The sequence below is a fragment of the Nerophis ophidion genome, linkage group LG01 (genome assembly GCF_033978795.1).
Source record: "Nerophis ophidion isolate RoL-2023_Sa linkage group LG01, RoL_Noph_v1.0, whole genome shotgun sequence".
Lineage (NCBI taxonomy): Eukaryota > Metazoa > Chordata > Actinopteri > Syngnathiformes > Syngnathidae > Nerophis > Nerophis ophidion.
In genome coordinates this window covers 12,953,037-12,969,846 of record NC_084611.1, presented here as the reverse complement: position 1 = coordinate 12,969,846, position 16,810 = coordinate 12,953,037, and the positions used below count along the sequence as shown (strand labels likewise).

The window sequence follows — 16,810 nt, the reverse complement described above, 5'->3', positions numbered from 1 at the left end:
TTTAGCAACTATGTCTGAGTGGTAAATAATGTGAGGAACTTAAGAGTTCCAAAAAACATGGCTGACCTCAGCAAAACCTGGTTTAAACCAAACAATTTTTTTGCGCTAGATGAGGCATCTCATCCTAACTATACTAATGCGCATATCGCCCGTCCCCTTAAGAGCGCTCTACCATTTCAGCTAATTCCCCTGTAAGACAAGCTAAGCTAGCTGCTATCAGACACAATCACACAAACGTCAGTCAATCGGCAAAAGTCCAGACTTCGGACTATTTCAGTAGTTTTGTCAATGTCTTATATTTCAGTAAGGGTGTTACTGCAGTACTTTTAAGTAATACTACAGTGTGTGTATCCTGAAGGCCACGCCTGTCATACAGACTTTACTGACGTCCACACGTGTCCCACAAAATGGACGACTGCACACATGGGGTCGGCTCTCAAACTCTTAAAACTTTCAGTGGAGAATGCAGGCATCGATCCCGCTACCTCTCACATGCTAAGCGAGCGCTCTACCACTTGAGCTAATTCCACTGTAATGGTTATGTGTTGGCAAAATGCTATCTTCCCTGGACGGGAATCAGACCCAGAACACAGCAATATGAGGGAAGAATTCTCAACACTAGACCACCAGGGACTGGATGGATGTCTGTATGAGCAACTTCTTCCTCTCACATGAAGGATGACATGTGATATGATTGATGACTTAAGCGGGATTTAGCGTAAATGTTGCGCCAGCGCTCCCCGCGACCCCGAAAGGGAATAAGCGGTAGAAAATGGATGGATGGATGGGGGGTTAGCATGCTATCTAAACATGTGAGAGTTAGCGAGATCGATGGCTGAAGTCTTCAGTCTGGTCTCTGGACTGTCTAAGAAGTGTCATATAACAGGTGACTGTCACACTCAAAGGGTGAGCCTCATATAAGATAACAACAAGTCCCTGGTGGTCTAGTGGTTAGGAATCGGCGCTCTCACCGCTGCGCCCCGGGTTCGATTACCGGTCAGGGAACTTGGCATTTTAGCAACTGTCTGGAGTGGTGAATAATGTGAGGAACTTAAGAGTTCTGAAAAAACATGGCTGACACTGTATTCTGACAACAACAACATTGACAACATGTGTTTTCATGTGAAGAACACAGTTGTCCACCTTGCTACCTAGTTAAGAAAGCATGCTACCATTTGAGCTAATTCCCCTGTAAGGGCGGATTGGCACAGGGATCGTGGTGTAATACACCTCCAAGAAAAGCATCCATACCACTACCTCGTTTACATGCTAACTAGCGTGCTACCATTTAAGCTAATTCCCCTGTAAAGTGTTTTGGACTGTTAGCTGCTAACACTGTGTAGCTAACAACAATGATATTACAAATAAATAAATAACAAATGTTCAGTATTACATGACACTCCTTAGACGGTCCAGAGACCAGACTGAAGAATTCAGCCATCGATCTCGCTAACTCTCACAAGTTAAGATAGCATTCTAACAATAGAGCTAATTCCCGCTAAAGTCATCAATCATGATATCACACACACGTTTTTCTTCATGTACGACGCCACTTCTGAGAGGAAGGATTGGTTCATGCAGACATCCATCAACTGGTCTATTGGTTAGGATTCGGCGTTCTCACCGCCGCGGCCCGGGTTCGATTCCCGGTAAGGGAACTTAGCATTTTAGCAACTATGTCTGAGTGGTGAATAATGTGAGGAACTTAAGAGTTCCAAAAAAACATGGCTGACCTCAGCGAAACCTGGTTTAAACCAAACAATTTTTTTGCGCTAGATGAGGCATCTCCTCCTAACTATACTAATGCGCATATCGCCCGTCCCCTTAAGAGCGCTCTACCATTTCAGCTAATTCCCCTGTAAGACAAGCTAAGCCAGCTGCTATCAGACACAATCACACAAACGTCAGTCAATCGGCAAAAGTCCAGACTTCGGGCTATTTCAGTAGTTTTGTCAATGTCTTATATTTTAGTAAGGGTGTTACTGCAGTACTTTTAAGTAATACTACAGTGTGTGTATCCTGAAGGCCACGCCCGTCATACAGACTTTACTGACGTCCACACGTGTCCCACAAGATGGACGACTGCACACATGGGGTCGGCTCTCAAACTCTTAAAAACTTTCAGTGGAGAATGCGGGCATCGATCCCGCTACCTCTCACATGCTAAGCGAGCGCTCTACCACTTGAGCTAATTCCCCTGTGAAGGTAACCTGTTCCCTATTTTCCCTGAACAGGAATCGGACCCAGAACACAGCAAAAAGAGGGACCAATCCCAACCACTAGACCACCAGGGACTTGATGGATATCTGTATGAGCAACTTCTTCCTCTCAGAGGTGGAGTCGTACATGAAAGAAACAATCTGATATCATGATTGATGACTTTACTGTAGCTAAAATTAACTTAAATGTTAGCATGCTAGCTTAACATGTTAGAGTTAGCGAGATGGATGTCTTCAGTCTGGTCTCTGGACTGTCTAAGAAGTGTCATATAACAGGTGACTGTCACACTCGAAGCGTGAGCCTCATATAATCTATTATCAAGTCCCTGGTGGTCTAGTGGTTAGGATTCGGCGCTCTCACCGCCGCGGCCCGGGTTCGATTTCCGGTCAGGGAACTTAGCATTTTAGCAACTATGTCTGAGTGGTAAATAATGTGAGGAACTTAAGAGTTCCAAAAAAACATGGCTGACCTCAGCGAAACCTGGTTTAAACCAAACAATTTTTTGCGCTAGATGAGGCATCTCCTCCTAACTATACTAATGCGCATATCGCCCGTCCCCTTAAGAGCGCTCTACCATTTCAGCTAATTCCCCTGTAAGACAAGCTAAGCTAGCTGCTATCAGACACAATCACACAAACGTCAGTCAATCGGCAAAAGTCCAGACTTCGAACTATTTCAGTAGTTTTGTCAATGTCTTATATTTTATTAAGAGTGTTACTGCAGTACTTTTAAGTAATACCACAGTGTGTGTATCCTGAAGGCCACGCCCGTCATACAGACTTTACTGACGTCCACACGTGTCCCACAAGATGGACGACTGTACACATGGGGTCAGCTCTCAAACTCTTAAATACTTTCAGTGGAGAATGCGGGCATCGATCCCGCTACCTGTCACATGCTAAGCGAGCGCTCTACCATCTGAGCTAATTCCCCTGTGAAGGTAACCTTTTCCTTATTTTCCCTGAACAGGAATCGGACCCAGAACACAGCAAAAAGAGGGACCAATCCCAACCACTAGACCACCAGGGACTTGATGGATATCTGTATGAGCAACTTCTTCCTCTCAGAGGTGGAGTCGTACATGAAAGAAACAATCTGATATCATGATTGATGACTTTACTGTAGCTAAAATTAACTTAAATGTTAGCATGCTAGCTTAACATGTTAGAGTTAGCGAGATGGATGTCTTCAGTCTGGTCTCTGGACTGTCTAAGAAGTGTCATATAACAGGTGACTGTCACACTCGAAGCGTGAGCCTCATATAATCCATTATCAAGTCCCTGGTGGTCTAGTGGTTAGGATTCGGCGCTCTCACCGCCGCGGCCTGGGTTCGATTCCCGGTCAGGGAACTTGGCGTTTTAGCAACTATGTCTGGAGTGGTGAATAATGTGAGGAACTTAAGAGTTATGAAAAAACATGGCTGACCTTGTGTTCTGACACAACAACATTGACAACATGTGTTTTCATGTGAAGAACACAGTTGTCAACCTTGCTGCCTAGTTAAGAAAGCATGCTACCATTTGAGCTAATTCCCCTGTAAGGGCGGATTGGCACAGGGATCGTGGTGTAATACACCTCCAAGAAAAGCATCCATACCACTACCTCGTTTACATGCTAACTAGCGTGCTACCATTCAAGCTAATTCCCCTGTAAAGTGTTTTGGACTGTTAGCTGCTAACACTGTGTAGCTAACAACAATGATATTACAAATAAATAAATAACAAATGTTCAGTATTACATGGCACTTCTTAGACGGTCCAGAGACCAGACTGAAGAATTCAGCCATCGATCTCGCTAACTCTCACATGTTAAGATAGCATTCTAACAATAGAGCTAATTCCCGCTAAAGTCATCAATCATGATATCACACACACGTTTTTCTTCATGTACGACGCCACTTCTGAGAGGAAGGATTGGTTCATGCAGACATCCATCAACTAGTCTATTGGTTAGGATTCGGGGGCTTTCACTGTTGTGGCCTGGGTTTGATTCCCGGTCAGGGAATTTAGCGTTTTAGCAACTATGTCTGAGTGGTGAATAATGTGAGAACTTCAGAGTCCCTAAAAAACATGGCTGACCTTGTAGTTTGACAACAACAACATTGTAAAAATGTGTTTTCATGTGCAGAACACAGTTGTCAATCTTGCTACCTAGCATGCTACCATTTGAGCTAACTCTCTCATATGATAATCTCCTTTTTTTATTCCCAGTTGAAAATTTTAACTGGACAATGCGGGGATCGATCCCGCTACCTCTCACATGATAAGCGACCTCTCTACCATTTGAGCTAATTCCCCTGTGAATGTAATCTGTTCCCTATTTTCCCTGAACATGAATCGGACCCAGAACACAGCAAAAAGAGGGACCAATCCCAACCACTAGACCACCAGGGACTTGATGGATATCTGTATGAGCAACTTCTTCCTCTCAGAGGTGGAGTCGTACATGAAAGAAACAATCTGATATCATGATTGATGACTTTACTGTAGCTAAAATTAACTTAAATGTTAGCATGCTAGCTTAACATGTTAGAGTTAGCGAGATGGATGTCTTCAGTCTGGTCTCTGGACTGTCTAAGAAGTGTCATATAACAGGTGACTGTCACACTCGAAGGGTGAGCCTCATAAAATCTATTATCAAGTCCCTGGTGGTCTAGTGGTTAGGATTCGGCGCTCTCACCGCTGCGGCCCGGGTTCGATTCCCGGTCAGGGAACTTAGCATTTTAGCAACTATGTCTGAGTGGTGAATAATGTGAGGAACTTAAGAGTTCCAAAAAAACATGGCTGACCTCAGCGAAACCTGGTTTAAACCAAACAATTTTTTTGCGCTAGATGAGGTATCTCCTCCTAACTATACTAATGCGCATATCGCCCGTACCCTTAAGAGCGCTCTACCATTTGAGCTAATTCCCCTGTAAGACAAGCTAAGCTAGCTGCTATCAATGTATTTTATTTCGGCAATCTTCACATAAAACAAAGAACAACAACAAGAAAAGAAAAAACAAACAAAAAAAACACTCATTTGTGCAATGATTGAGCCGAAAGGGTGTAGGTTGAAGCAAAGCTTATATAAACCTACCCCATCACAACAAGAACAAGGTTCAAAATATATAAAATCTAAAACATGCTTCACTTATATTACTTTTTTTTTTATTTAAACAATATATAAGCAACATATATGTAGCACACGTCTCATATACACAGTTTAACATTTAAATCAAACATATACATTTGTACACTTATATATATATATATATACACACACACACATATATATATATATTATATATACACAATTCATTTAAATTCCATATAAAGTGGTAATATATACATTTTAATATAACCTATATGTATAATTATGAAATCCTAAATTGTATTTATATACATATTATATATTATTGTCTTTCTAAAACAATGTTTGCTCTTCTTTCTTATATTTACTAATGATAAATGATTTAAAAAGCTTTTTAAACTGGTTTATGTTGGTGCTGTACTTTATTTCATCCTTTAAACAGTTCCATATTTTAACCCCTGCTATTGTTATACTCATTCGTTTCAGCGTTGTTCTACAATATTGGATCTTAAAAAGCAGTTCTCCTCTTAAATTATAATTCCCTTCTCTTTGTAAAAATCTTCTCTGTAACCCTGTTGGAAGTAAATCTTTACTTGCTTTATAAATCATTTGGGCAGTCTTGAGTTGGATGAGATCTGGTAGTTTTAAATCAAATGTTTTTATAAATAATCCATTAGTGTGTTCTCGGGGTCCTGTGTTATGTATCAGTCTGATGGCCCTTTTTTGCATTATGAATAGTGGTTGGATGTTCGTCCTGTATGTATTTCCCCAAACTTCTAGACAGTAACTCAAATATGGTAAAACAAGTGTACAATAAAGAGTGTGTAATGTTTTTTGATGAAGAATGTGCCTTGTTTTACCCAGGACAGCAATACTTCTGGCCAACTTCCCTTTGATGTATGTAATGTGTGACTTCCAGCAGATCCTGTGGTCCAAGATCGCACCCAAAAATTTGATTTTGTTTACTCTTTCTATACTAACATTGTCTATATACAATTTTACATCTATATCATTTCTCTTATTTCCAAATAACATAAAGTTAGTTTTATTTAGGTTTAATGATAATTTATTAGCATCAAACCATTTTTTTAGTTTATACATCTCCATGGTGACGGTCCTCAGGAGCTGCTGCAAGTCCACATCAGAACAGAGTACATTGGTGTCATCCGCAAATAACACATATTTAAGGTTTTCAGTTACTTTACAAATATCATTTATATACATGATGAACATCTTGGGCCCTAAGACTGACCCCTGTGGTACCCCACATTTAATATTTAACCAACATGATTTTTTTGGTGATATCTGTACAAACTGCTTTCTATCAGATAAATAACTTTTTATCCATTCCAGAACAATACCCCTAAAACCATATTTTTCCATTTTTCTAATAAGAATACTATGGTCTACTGTATCAAAAGCCTTCTTAAGATCTAAGAATACTCCTATTGTATATTTATTTTTATCAATACTATCAGTTATTTCTTCAATTAAATCTGTTAATGCTTGTGCTGTTGATCGATTATTCCTGAAACCATACTGCCTATCTGTTAATAATTCATTTTTTTCTACAAAGCCATCGAATCTATTTATAAATATTTTTTCTAATATTTTGGAGAACTGTGGTAGTATTGAGATTGGTCTGTAGTTTGTGAATACGTGTCCGTCTCCCGCTTTGTGAATAGGAACAACTTTTGCAATTTTCATTAGTTGAGGAAATACTCCCATTTCAAATGAAAGGTTAAATAGATACGCTAATGGAGCACTAATTCCATCCATCACATACTTTAAAGTTTGCATGTCTATATCATCCACATCTTTGCTTGTTTTGTTCTTAAAACTTTTGACTATGTCCCTGATTTCTCTTTCTACTACTGGTTTTAAAAACATTGTTTTAGGGTTTGGGTTGATATAATCTGCTGCATCTATTTTTGTCCCTTCTACCTTTATCTCTTCTGCTAGTTTCGGTCCAATATTTATAAAATAATCATTAAATGTATTTACTATCACCTCCTTATCCTTAATCATGTTGTTATTTTCCATAAAGTATGGTGGGTATTGATTATCATCAGTTTTATTTCTAATAATACCATTTAATATTTTCCATACACCTCTTATATTATTCTTGTTATATTCCAGTTTAGTTATATAATAATCTTTTTTACACATTCTGATTATATTGATTAGTTTATTTTTATATTTTTTATATTTATTTTCATTTACTAAAGTTCTATTTTTTATAAATTCCTTATATAAAATATTCTTTTTTTTACAGGCATTTTGGAGTCCTTTAGTCATCCACGGTTTAAACTCGCCGTAGTTTGAGTCCCTTTTATAATTTACTACTGGACAATTTCCATCATATAATATTTTAAATGTGTTTAAGAATTCTTCATAAGCTGTATTAACTTCTTTTTTATCATAAATAGTATTCCAATTTTGCTTTTGTAGTTCATTCTTGAATTTGTTGAGCGTTTTCTCTGTTATGATTCTTTTATAGACAGTTTCACATTCGTTCTTAATTTTAATTTTACTGGCACAGTTGTAGACCACAAAGACTGGGAGATGATCACTTATATCATTTATCAAGATTCCACATATTAGGTTGTCATCCATTATATTGGTAAATATATTGTCAATTAGGGTGGCACTATGTGATGTGATTCTTGTTGCTTTATTTATCAAAGATATCAAACTCATACTGTGCATTGTGTCTATAAATTCTGCTGTTTCTCTATTGCTACTTGTATGTATTAAGTCAATGTTAAAGTCTCCACTAATAAATATTTCTTTGTTATTCAATTTATAAAATAATCCTTCCATAGCTTTGGTGAAGGTTTCTATTTTGGATCCCGGAGTTCTATATATACAACTAACTAGGATATTTTTTCTTCCTTCTCTTATAATCTCTACCGTTATACATTCCATTACTTGTTCAATGATAGATGTCATATTTTTTACTTTAATAAAGTTTAGATTTTTATCAATATAGAGTGCTACTCCTCCTCCCTTTTTATCTATTCTATCCAAATGCACAAATTCATATCCATTCAGACCAAAATCTACACTTTTTTCTTGAGTTATCCAAGTTTCTGATATTGCTATAATGCTAAAAGGTTTTACAAATTGACTTAAAAATTCCTTTATATGGTGAAAGTTTGCAGACAGACTTCTACTATTAATATGTATAATTGTTAAGTGGTTACTTAATTTTATACTGTCATTATATTGTTCATCTGTATAATATTTGCAATTCATTGCTATGCCATTGAAGACATTTTTTTCAGGGTCTATATCGTTTTCAAACATAGTGCAAAGTTCATATTTCACTCATTCATTTGCTGTTATATTAACATTCAATTACCAAGTTGGCAACATGATTTCTGGTTTCATCATTTGTTCTTTTCAAGCTCCCCCATTTCTCTGATTACTAGAACCTTTGCTTCTTCAGGCGTGCCCTGTAGTTTTATCCAGACTTTGCAATTCCGTGTCCACGTGGACTGAATTTTCCCTTGTTTCTTTAGGGCCCTAGCCTGTCTTGCTATGTCCGAGTTTTTTTTTGTTAAGTGCTCATTAATGTACACTGCCGTACCTCTTAATTTTTTAGACTGTCTCAAAAGATCAGTTTTTACTTTCCAGTTCGTAAACCTTATAATAATTGCTTGTTTTGCCAAGTTATCCCTTCGAGGGAGGGTATGACAGGCAGAGATAGCATTACTGTCTATTTCAATGTTCTTAGACTGAAAAAACTGCAGGACCTGTTGCTCCAGGTTTTCTAGCTCCGTCGTGGACTCATCCCCACCATTCTTTTCACCTGCAGTTGCTCGAGCATATGAGCGGTGTTTGGTGTTCAAGCCACTGACAATCAAATCATCCATTCTTGTGTATTGTTTAAGTTCATCAACACATCTTTCCAATATTTTAATTGATTTGTCTTTTTCTACAATTATTTTTTTTAGCTCTCTAACTTCCTCCACTAGTTGACTAAGTGCAGTTTGTTGGTTTGCCACTCTGGACAACTCTTCAGACATAAAGTTAAGCGAGAGTTTTATTTCTTCCAGCTCGTCAACCTGTGCCTTCCTAGGAGGCATTGTTACTGTTGGTAGTTTAACCTTGGAGTACCTTGATCAGCAGGCTTTATGGCAGTCTGCTTGATCTGTTGGTGGTAGGTGCTGCTGTACTGGAGTTGGAGAAATTGATGTTTGTGAATGCTTGCTAATTCCTCAGGGCAGCAGCAACAGCAGTGTTAGCCTCCTCAGGGCAGCAGCAACAGCAGCAGAGTGTTAGCCTCCTCAGGGCAGCAGCAACAGCAGTGTTAGCCTCCTCAGGGCAGCAGCAACAGCAGCAGAGTGTTAGCCTCCTCAGGGCAGCAGCAACAGCAGTGTTAGCCTCCTCAGGGCAGCAGCAACAGCAGTGTTAGCCTCCTCAGAGCAGCAGCAACAGCAGCAGAGTGTTAGCCTCCTCAGGGCAGCAGCAACAGCAGTGTTAGCCTCCTCAGAGCAGCAGCAACAGCAGCAGAGTGTTAGCCTCCTCAGAGCAGCAGCAACAGCAGCAGAGTGTTAGCCTCCTCAGGGCAGCAGCAACAGCAGTGTTAGCCTCCCATTTGCGCCTGCATCGCTTCCATCTGCCTGTGGTTGGCCGTGGAAACCTCCGCCAACAACTGACCCAGCGCCTCTATCAGGCTTGGTGACGACATTTTTTTTTTTTTTTTTTTTTTAAGTTCAAGTTGGGTGCCAAATGTAAGCTTTCTACTCACATAGGTCCGCTGGAAGCCAGTTGCTCGGGTTGAAAGAAGTTTTTAATCCCACAATTTGCAATACAGGTCAGTAGCCACTTTTCAGTCGCTCAGTTTTGTCTTGCACAATTCTCTTGGTCTCTCCGTCTCTCCAGTCAGACACAATCACACAAACGTCAGTCAATCGGCAAAAGTCCAGACTTCGGACTATTTCAGTAGTTTTGTCAATGTCTTATATTTTAGTAAGAGTGTTACTGCAGTACTTTTAAGTAGTACTACAGTGTGTGTATCCTGAAGGCCACGCCCGTCATACAGACTTTACTGACGTCCACACGTGTCCCACAAGATGGACGACTGCACACATGGGGTCGGCTCTCAAACTCTTAAAACTTTCAGTGGAGAATGCGGGCATCGGTCCCGCTACCTCTCACATGCTAAGTGAGCGCTCTACCACTTGAGCTAATTCCCCTGTAAAGGTTAAGTGTTGCCAAAATGCTATCTTCCCTGGACGGGAATCAGACCCAGAACACAGCAATATGAGGGAAGAATTCTCAACACTAGACCACCAGGGACTGGATGGATGTCTGTATGAGCAACTTCTTCCTCTCACATGAAGGTTGACATGTGATATGATTGATGACTTAAGCAGGATTTAGCGTAAATGTTGCGCCAGCGCCCCCCGCGACCCCGAAAGGGAATAAGCGGTAGAAAACGGATGGATGGATGGAGGGTTAGCATGCTATCTAAACATGTGAGAGTTAGCGAGATCGATGGCTGAAGTCTTCGGTCTGGTCTCTGGACTGTCTAAGAAGTGTCATATAACAGGTGACTGTCACACTCAAAGGGTGAGCCTCATATTTAGTAAAAACAAGTCCCTGGTGGTCTAGTGGTTAGGATTCGGTGCTCTCACTGCCGCGGCCCGGGTTCGATTCCCGGTCAGGGAACTTGGCATTTTAGCAACTATGTCTGAGTGGTGAATAATGTGAGAACTTCAGAGTCCCTAAAAAACATGGCTGACCTTGTATTCTGACAACAACAACAACATTGTAAAAATGTGTTTTCATGAGAAGAACACAGTTGTCAACCTTGCTACCTAGCATGCTACCATTTGAGCTAACTCTCTCATATGATAATCTCCTTGTTTTATTCCCAGTTGAAAATGTTTAACTGGAGAATGCGGGCATCAATCCCGCTACCTCTCACATGCTAAGCGAGCGCTCTACCATCTGAGCTAATTCCCCTGTGAAGGTAACCTGTTCCCTATTTTCCCTGAACAGGAATCGGACCCAGAACACAGCAAAAAGAGGGACCAATCCCAACCACTAGACCACCAGGGACTTGATGGATATCTGTATGAGCAACTTCTTCCTCTCAGAGGTGGAGTCGTACATGAAAGAAACAATCTGATATCATGATTGATGACTTTACTGTAGCTAAAATTAACTTAAATGTTAGCATGCTAGCTTAACATGTTAGAGTTAGCGAGATGGATGTCTTCAGTCTGGTCTCTGGACTGTCTAAGAAGTGTCATATAACAGGTGACTGTCACACTCGAAGCGTGAGCCTCATATAATCTTTTATCAAGTCCCTGGTGGTCTAGTGGTTAGGATTCGGCGCTCTCACCGCCGCGGCCCGGGTTCGATTCCCGGTCAGGGAACTAAGCATGTTAGCAACTATGTTTGAGTGGTGAATAATGTGAGGTACTTAAGAGTTCCAAAAAAACATGGCTGACCTCAGCGAAACCTGGTTTAAACCAAACAATTTTTTGCGCTAGATGAGGCATCTCCTCCTAACTATACTAATGCGCATATCGCCCGTCCCCTTAAGAGCGCTCTACCATTTCAGCTAATTCCCCTGTAAGACAAGCTAAGCTAGCTGCTATCAGACACAATCACACAAACGTCAGTCAATCGGCAAAAGTCCAGACTTCGGACTATTTCAGTAGTTTTGTCAATGTCTTATATTTTAGTAAGAGTGTTACTGCAGTACTTTTAAGTAATACTACAGTGTGTGTATCCTGAAAGCCACGCCCGTCATACAGACTTTACTGACGTCCACACACATGGGGTCGGCTCTCAAACTCTTAAAAACTTTCAGTGGAGAATGCGGGCATCGGTCCCGCTACCTCTCACGTGCTAAGCGAGCGCTCTACCACTTGAGCTAATTCCCCTGTAAAGGTTAAGTGTTGCCAAAATGCTATCTTCCCTGGACGGGAATCAGACCCAGAACACAGCAATATGAGGGAAAAATTCTCAACACTAGACCACCAGGGACTGGATGGATGTCTGTATGAGCAACTTCTTCCTCTCACATGAAGGTTGACATGTGATATGATTGATGACTTAAGCAGGATTTAGCGTAAATGTTGCGCCAGCGCCCCCCGCGACCCCGAAAGGGAATAAGCGGTAGAAAATGGATGGATGGATGGAGGGTTAGCATGCTATCTAAACATGTGAGAGTTAGCGAGATCGATGGCTGAAGTCTTCAGTCTGGTCTCTGGACTGTCTAAGAAGTGTCATATAACAGGTGACTGTCACACTCAAAGGGTGAGCCTTATATTTAGTAAAAACAAGTCCCTGGTGGTCTAGTGGTTAGGATTCGGCGCTCTCACCGCCGCGGCCCGGGTTCGATTCCCGGTCATGGAACTTGGCATTTTAGCAACTATGTCTGAGTGGTGAATAATGTGAGAACTTCAGAGTCCCTAAAAAACATGGCTGACCTTGTATTCTGACAACAACAACATTGTAAAAATGTGTTTTCATGTGAAGAACACAGTTGTCAATCTTGCTACCTAGCATGCTACCATTTGAGCTAACTCTCTCATATGATAATCTCCTTGTTTTATTCCCAGTTGAAAATGTTTAACTGGAGAATGCGGGCATCAATCCCGCTACCTCTCACATGCTAAGCGAGCGCTCTACCATCTGAGCAAATTCCCCTGTGAAGGTAACCTGTTCCCTATTTTCCCTGAACAGGAATCGGACCCAGAACACAGCAAAAAGAGGGACCAATCCCAACCACTAGACCACCAGGGACTTGATGGATATCTGTATGAGCAACTTCTTCCTCTCAGAGGTGGAGTCGTACATGAAAGAAACAATCTGATATCATGATTGATGACTTTACTGTAGCTAAAATTAACTTAAATGTTAGCATGCTAGCTTAACATGTTAGAGTTAGCGAGATGGATGTCTTCAGTCTGGTCTCCGGACTGTCTAAAAAGTGTCATATAACAGGTGACTGTCACACTCGAAGCGTGAGCCTCATATAATCTTTTATCAAGTCCCTGGTGGTCTAGTGGTTAGGATTCGGCGCTCTCACCGCCGCGGCCTGGGTTCGATTCCCGGTCAGGGAACTTAGTATTTTAGCAACTATGTCTGAGTGGTGAATAATGTGAGGAACTTAAGAGTTCCAAAAAAACATGGCTGACCTCAGCGAAACCTGGTTTAAACCAAACTATTTTTTGCGCTAGATGAGGCATCTCCTCCTAACTATACTAATGCGCATATCGCCCGTCCCCTTAAGAGCGCTCTACCATTTGAGCTAATTCCCCTGTAAGACAAGCTAAGCTAGCTGCTATCAGACACAATCACACAAACGTCAGTCAATCGGCAAAAGTACAGACTTTGAACTATTTCAGTAGTTTTGTCAATGTCTTATATTTTAGTAAGAGTGTTACTGCAGTAATTTTAAGTAATACTACAGTGTGTGTATCCTGAAGGCCACGCCCGTCATACAGACTTTACTGACGTCCACACGTGTCCCACAAGATGGACGAATGTACACATGGGGTCGGCTCTCAAACTCTTAAAACTTTCAGTGGAGAATGCAGGCATCGATCCCGCTACCTCTCACATGCTAAGCGAGCGCTCTACCACTTGAGCTAATTCCCCTGTAAAGGTTAAGTGTTGCCAAAATGCTATCTTCCCTGGACGGGAATCAGACCCAGAACACAGCAATATGAGGGAAAAATTCTCAACACTGGACCACCAGGGACTGGATGGATGTCTGTATGAGCAACTTCTTCCTCTCACATGAAGGTTGACATGTGATATGATTGATGACTTAAGCAGGATTTAGCGTAAATGTTGCGCCAGCGCCCCCCGCGACCCCGAAAGGGAATAAGCGGTAGAAAATGGATGGATGGATGGAGGGTTAGCATGCTATCTAAACATGTGAGAGTTAGCGAGATCGATGGCTGAAGTCTTCAGTCTGGTCTCTGGACTGTCTAAGAAGTGTCATATAACAGGTGACTGTCACACTCAAAGGGTGAGCCTCATATTTCGTAAAAACGAGTCCCTGGTGGTCTAGTGGTTAGGATTCGGCGCTCTCACCGCCGCGGCCCGGGTTCGATTCCCGGTCAGGGAACTTGGCATTTTAGCAACTATGTCTGAGTGGTGAACAATGTGAGAACTTCAGAGTCCCTAAAAAACATGGCTGACCTTGTATTCTGACAACAACAACATTGTAAAAATGTGTTTTCATGTGAAGAACACAGTTGTCAATCTTGCTACCTAGCATGCTACCATTTGAGCTAACTCTCTCATATGATAATCTCCTTGTTTTATTCCCGGTTGAAAATGTTTAACTGGAGAATGCGGGCGTCAATCCCGCTACCTCTCACATGCTAGGCGAGCGCTCTACCATCTGAGCTAATTCCCCTGTGAAGGTAACCTGTTCCCTATTTTCCCTGAACAGGAATCGGACCCAGAACACAGCAAAAATAGGGACCAATCCCAACCACTAGACCACCAGGGACTTGATGGATATCTGTATGAGCAACTTCTTCCTCTCAGAGGTGGAGTCGTACATGAAAGAAACAATCTGATATCATGATTGATGACTTTACTGTAGCTAAAATTAACTTAAATGTTAGCATGCTAGCTTAACATGTTAGAGTTAGCGAGATGGATGTCTTCAGTCTGGTCTCTGGACTGTCTAAGAAGTGTCATATAACAGGTGACTGTCACACTCGAAGCGTGAGCCTCATATAATCTATTATCAAGTCCCTGGTGGTCTAGTGGTTAGGATTCGGTGCTCTCACCGCCGCGGCCCGGGTTCGATTCCCGGTCAGGGAACTTAGCATGTTAGCGACTATGTCTGAGTGGTGAACAATGTGAGGAACTTAAGAGTTCCAAAAAAACATGGCTGACCTCAGCGAAACCTGGTTTAAACCAAACAATTTTTTGCGCTAGATGAGGCATCTCCTCCTAACTATACTAATGCGCATATCGCCCGTCCCCTTAAGAGCGCTCTACCATTTCAGCTAATTCCCCTGTAAGACAAGCTAAGCTAGCTGCTATCAGACACAATCACACAAACGTCAGTCAATCGGCAAAAGTCCAGACTATGGACTATTTCAGTAGTTTTGTCAATGTCTTATATTTTAGTAAGAGTGTTACTGCAGTACTTTTAAGTAATACTACAGTGTGTGTATCCTGAAGGCCACGCCCGTCATACAGACTTTACTGACGTCCACACGTGTCCCACAAGATGGACGACTGCACACATGGGGTCGGCTCTCAAACTCTTAAAAAATTTCAGTGGAGAATGCGGGCATCGGTCCCGCTACCTCTCACATGCTAAGCGAGCGCTCTACCATCTGAGCTAATTCCCCTGTGAAGGTAACCTGTTCCCTATTTTCCCTGAACAGGAATCGGACCCAGAACACAGCAAAAAGAGGGACCAATCCCAACCACTAGACCACCAGGGACTTGATGGATATCTGTATGAGCAACTTCTTCCTCTCAGAGGTGGAGTCGTACATGAAAGAAACAATCTGATATCATGATTGATGACTTTACTGTAGCTAAAATTAACTTAAATGTTAGCATGCTAGCTTAACATGTTAGAGTTAGCGAGATGGATGTCTTCAGTCTGGTCTCTGGACTGTCTAAGAAGTGTCATATAACAGGTGACTGTCACACCCGAAGCGTGAGCCTCATATAATCTATTATCAAGTCCCTGGTGGTCTAGTGGTTAGGATTCGGTGCTCTCACCGCCGCGGCCCGGGTTCGATTCCCGGTCAGGGAACTTAGCATTTAGCAACTATGTCTGAGTGGTAAATAATGTGAGGAACTTAAGAGTTCCAAAAAAACATGGCTGACCTCAGCGAAACCTAGTTTAAACCAAACAATTTTTTGCGCTAGATGAGGCATCTCCTCCTAACTATACTAATGCGCATATCGCCCGTCCCCTTAAGAGCGCTCTACAATTTCAGCTAATTCCCCTGTAAGACAAGCTAAGCTAGCTGCTATCAGACACAATCACACAAACGTCAGTCAATCGGCAAAAGTCCAGACTTCGAACTATTTCAGTAGTTTTGTCAATGTCTTATATTTTAGTAAGAGTGTTACTGCAGTACTTTTAAGTAATACTACAGTGTGTGTATCCTGAAGGCCACGCCTGTCATACAGACTTTACTGACGTCCACACGTGTCCCACAAAATGGACGACTGCACACATGGGGTCGGCTCTCAAACTCTTAAAAACTTTCAGTGGAGAATGCGGGCATCGGTCCCGCTACCTCTCACGTGCTAAGCGAGCGCTCTACCACTTGAGCTAATTCCCCTGTAAAGGTTAAGTGTTGCAGAAATGCTATCTTGCCTGGACGGGAATCAGACCCAGAACACAGCAATATGAGGGAAAAATTCTCAACACTGGACCACCAGGGACTGGATGGATGTCTGTATGAGCAACTTCTTCCTCTCACATGAAGGATGACATGTGATATGATTGATGACTTAAGCAGGATTTAGCGTAAATGTTGCGCCAGCGCCCCCC

The 16,810-nt window shown here is 41.6% G+C and overlaps 1 protein-coding gene and 11 non-coding genes across 14 annotated transcripts in view; 10 read left to right on the top strand and 2 right to left on the bottom strand.

Moving 5' to 3' along the window:
* LOC133550332 (SH2 domain-containing protein 3C-like) overlaps window positions 1-16,810 on the bottom strand; it is a 108,997-nt gene that overhangs the window by 17,281 nt on the left and 74,906 nt on the right. The window lies entirely within an intron of this gene.
* Window positions 2,126-2,198, bottom strand: trnaa-agc (transfer RNA alanine (anticodon AGC)). Its single transcript has one exon. It is a non-coding gene; the product is annotated as a tRNA-Ala (tRNA).
* trnae-cuc (transfer RNA glutamic acid (anticodon CUC)) lies at window positions 2,543-2,614 on the top strand. The gene has a single exon. It is a non-coding gene; the product is annotated as a tRNA-Glu (tRNA).
* trnae-cuc (transfer RNA glutamic acid (anticodon CUC)) lies at window positions 3,498-3,569 on the top strand. The gene has a single exon. It is a non-coding gene; the product is annotated as a tRNA-Glu (tRNA).
* Window positions 4,862-4,933, top strand: trnae-cuc (transfer RNA glutamic acid (anticodon CUC)). Its single transcript has one exon. It is a non-coding gene; the product is annotated as a tRNA-Glu (tRNA).
* trnae-cuc (transfer RNA glutamic acid (anticodon CUC)) lies at window positions 10,900-10,971 on the top strand. Its single transcript has one exon. It is a non-coding gene; the product is annotated as a tRNA-Glu (tRNA).
* On the top strand, window positions 11,613-11,684 carry trnae-cuc (transfer RNA glutamic acid (anticodon CUC)). The gene has a single exon. It is a non-coding gene; the product is annotated as a tRNA-Glu (tRNA).
* trnae-cuc (transfer RNA glutamic acid (anticodon CUC)) lies at window positions 12,601-12,672 on the top strand. The gene has a single exon. It is a non-coding gene; the product is annotated as a tRNA-Glu (tRNA).
* Window positions 13,311-13,382, top strand: trnae-cuc (transfer RNA glutamic acid (anticodon CUC)). The gene has a single exon. It is a non-coding gene; the product is annotated as a tRNA-Glu (tRNA).
* trnae-cuc (transfer RNA glutamic acid (anticodon CUC)) lies at window positions 14,324-14,395 on the top strand. The gene has a single exon. It is a non-coding gene; the product is annotated as a tRNA-Glu (tRNA).
* On the top strand, window positions 15,034-15,105 carry trnae-cuc (transfer RNA glutamic acid (anticodon CUC)). The gene has a single exon. It is a non-coding gene; the product is annotated as a tRNA-Glu (tRNA).
* On the top strand, window positions 15,989-16,060 carry trnae-cuc (transfer RNA glutamic acid (anticodon CUC)). The gene has a single exon. It is a non-coding gene; the product is annotated as a tRNA-Glu (tRNA).